Raw genomic sequence first — 5163 nt, 5'->3', positions numbered from 1 at the left:
GAAGCCTAACTCCGCTAAGAAATCCATTCTAATTAGCAATAATGATATTGTAGGAACAGTCTACCATTCAGTGGTAATTGAATGAATCTTAGTTCTAATCACTTATTAAATACGTTTTCATGACAGCATGTAACCAGACGTTTAATTTCATCGAAGAGAAAAGTTTAACACTGTTGTAGACAGAAGCAACAGTTATGACAAAACCAAGGAAGGTGTAAGTTTAGCTTAGAGACAATTTTCATGTGAATTATCATTATCTTCATTATATTCATACGAGATTCATCCAAGTTTTCCTAACCAACAGTAACTTCCATGTTCAATACTATTTGCTTGAATAATCACTTATTACGCTATCAATCATCCATTTGGAAAACTTGAAGCAGAGATGTAGTAGAAAAAAATAGACCAATGGAATTCAGAATCTAGAAATTACCGCAAAATTATTTTGAATAATTGCTTGTTCTTGAAAAACATAACCAAGCGATAAGAAAAAGTAGCTAATAAAATTCTATTCATGACTTGCCGTAACTCCTAATCTCTCCTTTAGTTCCGATTTTTTTATTCCACTTTGTTTAGGTTGCTCATGCTCATGTTTTGTTCTTAACAGTAGATTGAACTATCTTTAACCATTACTAATATCTCTGTGACTTTCTGTCTTTGACATCATCTTTTTTTTTTTTTTTTTTTTTTTTTTTTTTTTTTTTGACAATAAATTTGTTTTTACAAATATTGACAGCGAAGTTCTAACCTCCGTCGCAGGAGCATCTGAATATGAATGTTTTTAATTTTTTTTTTTTTTTTTGCAACAACTTTTTTTACTATAACCGCTTTCAAGTTACTAAAATCGAACTTGACATATTCTTTGATTGTTTGTTGACATGACATGAATGATTTATGCTCTGGATGCCACCCCCCAGCCCCACAAAAAAAAATACGTCCGTCTTAATCACTGTGTTCATTATTCTTCAAGGATAAAATGTTCTGCTGTATCTCTCATGAATACAGGAATGTAAGCCGGTAACATAATTTGTTAACATTTGCTTTTAGTTTTTGTGCAAGAATCTACTCTGACAAATTTCCTCATGAACACTTCACATAATTTTCACACACACACACACACACACATCTTAGTATATATATATATATATATATATATATATATATATATATATATATATATATATATATATATATATATATATATATATATATATATATATATATATAGATATATATATATATATATATATATATATATATATATATATATATATATATATATATATATATATATATATATATATATAAATATATATATATATATATATATATATATATATATATATATATATATATATACTCAAACAAGCCATATATATTTTTGATATATTAATGTCTGGACTCTCTTAACGACCTCGGGATCAAAGCCACAAGCAGAATTCCACAAAGACAAGAGCTTGTGACCGGCCTGGAATCGAACCCTGGTCGGCAAGCTTGTATAAACAGTGACTATATATATATGTATATATTTATATATATATATATATATATATATATATATATATATATATATATATATATATATATATATATATATATATATATATATATATATATATATCAATATATGTATATATATGAAGTATTTATATATATATATATATATATATATATATATATATATATATATATATATATATGTGTGTGTGTGTGTGTGTGTGTATGGTTAATTAAGTCAGATTTTCATCGCAAGTAGAATAATATACAAAAGATGGATATATGAATCTATATTAATTCCACATACATACACTCACATATACCACACAATCCCACATGCAGATGAATGTTAGGATAGACAAGGATGAAATAATAGACAAAATGAAAATATTTATTAAAACAACAAAAAGAATAAAATCTATATTTGTTAATGAGGTAATAGAAGTTAGCCTATATAAAATTTAATACAAATAAATTTTACTGTTCAAGTGGTTATCAAAAAAAGAAACTTATGTAAGTGGATAGGAACAACCTAACGGTATTGCTGTCTTAGGTCGATTATGTAGTTAATTTGAATGGTAGTTGAATTTTGAGGATATAAGAAGGAAAGACCTAATTACAGTATAACCTGAAAGAATGCGTGTAAGAAATGTGTATATTTTTTTCTGACTGGTTGACCAGATTTTCCTAGGTATTTTTGGATGAGGGAAATGTTCCGAATTGAATAGTGAGAGTTTTATATTTCATGAAGTAAATGGCTTCAGAAGTTGTAAAGATGAATAAATGCAAACGAATACCTGATAAAAAAATGAGAGGGTGCAGAAGGGTGTATAAGGGGCGGATGTCATTGGTTTAGACGAGGATGAAGATTTTGTCATATATATATATATATATATATATATATATATATATATATATATATATATATATATATATATATATATATATATATATATATATATATATATATATATATATATATATATAAATTCAAAGTAAATGAAAAAAGATGTAATTGACATTTGTGGTACTAAAATATAGCAATTAAAGATGGAGTTTCAAAACATTGGTTATTGTTAGTAAAGATAATGAATTGAAACCTTGGTACTAATATATAAAGCGGATAAAGATAAGTATTTAGTTATAACGTGGTAAAAAAAAGTGAATGAAATGTTTAAAAAATTACAATCCCTTGCTTTCAAATGAGTTATTTTTTGTTAGTTGAATGACATACGTTCCATTGCGAAGCCATTCCTTTAGCTCTAAAACACCGGTTCCCATGTCTTTCGATCTGCATAACCACTGGTTTCATACTTCAACGGATGCCATTATCACCAGCCCCTAAAAGGGGAAAAGGAAACACAACATTGTTTTTTTTTTATTTTCGTTTATGTGAAAATATTACTAGAAGAAATAATGTTAACGTAGATACTGTAAGTTATTCCGATAGTAATTCTTTTATTAACGTTGATTATATAAAAGTTGCACTTTGAATGCAAGTTAAAAAAAAAAATGTTACTGCATCAGCGATATTGTGTGGAAATATTATGTGAACCTATTTTCGTTAAATTTAAATTATAACGGTGAATGCATGTGACAGTGGACTGCAATGGAAAATATTGATTATTATTTTACTGTGGCTGTTGCATCAGGTAGCAAAAGAAGCGTATGGTGGATTTAATAAACCAGATTAAAATGGAATAAACAATACGAAACTATGTCTGTTAGTCTGGTATTTAAGATCGCACACACGCACCCCTTTCACTGCGGAGAACGACATTAGTTTACTCAGATTCATAACCTTTCACGGCAGAGAACGACTTTACTCCACACCGCGTAAGAAATTATAAGCCTTTTACATGCTGCCATCTGTTGCCGATTTTATGAACTACCCACGCCCTGAAGCTCTCGTCATTCTTCTCTCATTCACTCGAGGATTTTTTTTATTTATTTATCTTTTTTTACGTTGTGTCAACATGAAATTATTATTATATACATGCATGTTATTTGTTCAATATAAATCAATATTATTCATACATATCATGATTTCCAAAGTTCGTTTACCGAAAGCGAAAGTTTGTTTACAACCAAGGCCTATATTGGCCTTGTTTACAACTGTTCAGCTCTAAGCTGAACAGTTGCCCTGACAACTTCACAAATAAAAACGTGTTTCATAGTATTGGACGTTCAAAATTGTGACAAATAATGATTTTTTTCTTTTTTTTTCAGGCATCAATATAGAAATTTACTCAATTAAATGAATAAGAGTCAAATGACAAACACATTCATGAGAAAAGAAGTTTGTGTCCTAAATCCGAAGCTTTGTTTACATTCGTCAGTTGACGTTCAGTCTGTTAGTTGCCTATCGGTCTCTTCATTTTTAACAGCATAATTTAGTGATACAAGTTGTTAATAAAGATATAGTTTGTTAATAAATGCTTGTTTCACAGTATCATAAATTTCATATATAGTTGTAAATTATGGAATTATTATACTATTAACACAATATTCGATATTGCTCTGTTTTTATCAGTCAGCTGACTTTGTTCTTTTAATTTTTTTCTTTAACTCTGGGTTGAAGAATTTGTTTTTTCTTTTCTTTTGTATGTGTGATATAGCCTCTACTTCTCGCCGAGTATGTTTAAAAGAAATTGATGACATTTTATTTGGATCTGATTCAAGATTTGGGTCAGATATTGATGAACCAAATGATGATGATTATGATGATACGACGGATATAAATGAAGACGGCCCAGCAACATGCTCATCACCCACAGTTTTTCCAGAAAAAAAGGTTACGAGCATGCTGGGAAAGAAACTAATAAGTATTTTAAATCAATGATGACTGCAAAAACAACCTTTGTCCAAAAGATCAAAATACCAACAATGGTCAGATGTAACTGCTGATGACATAAAAGCTGTTGTTGCTATTGAAATAGCTTACAATTGAAAGTTACTTTACTGAAAATAGCTTTTTATTTGATGCTCCAAGATTCCGATGGAAATGATAGACTCTCTAAGATTAGGCCAATTTTAGATATGGTACATGGATTTATATGGGAAGTACTATGTTAAAAAAAAGCAATAGAGAAATCAGTATTGATGAAAGCATGAGGAAATTTAAAAGTATGATACTTTTCCAACAATATTTACCATCAAAGCCTTCAACTAATTCGGGAATAAAAGCATGGTCTATGACAGGTACTCATACTGGTTACCTACTTAAGTTTAATGTGTATACTGGGAAAAAAGCTGCTTGTCCACCATCAGATGGGTTGGATACTCACGTTGTTCTGGCTTTGTTTGAGGGTTATGAAAACAAAGGTCGTATTATTTACATGGACAGCTTTTTATAAATGCATCCCTTTTTGACAAAATACTTCAGAGTAAAAACTTTAGCTTGTGGAACACTTAGGGTGAATAGAAAGGGTCTGCTAAATGAAATGAAACAAATAATAGTAAAAAAAAAAAAAGGGAGCTTCGCCAGTAACATGGGTAAGGAATGATGGTAAAATGCATGTTTGTTCTTCGCAAGACACAAGCAAGGTTAATTTACTGTGAAGCCTTGGAACAGTAGGTACATATAAAGTGAAACTTCCTAAAAAAAAAAAAAAAAAAAAAAAAAAAAGTGACAGAAATAGACGAGCCATATGTTCATGTGGATTA

The 5163-nt window shown here is 29.0% G+C and overlaps 1 pseudogene; it reads left to right on the top strand.

Moving 5' to 3' along the window:
* Positions 1-4102: 4102 nt before the first annotated feature.
* LOC137636873 (piggyBac transposable element-derived protein 4-like) overlaps positions 4103-5163 on the top strand; it is a 1180-nt pseudogene continuing 119 nt past the window's right edge.

This window comes from Palaemon carinicauda, unplaced genomic scaffold (genome assembly GCF_036898095.1).
Source record: "Palaemon carinicauda isolate YSFRI2023 unplaced genomic scaffold, ASM3689809v2 scaffold424, whole genome shotgun sequence".
Taxonomy (NCBI): domain Eukaryota; kingdom Metazoa; phylum Arthropoda; class Malacostraca; order Decapoda; family Palaemonidae; genus Palaemon; species Palaemon carinicauda.
The sequence above is the reverse complement of the archived record's forward strand: the minus strand, read 5'-3'. Positions and strand labels throughout refer to the sequence as shown.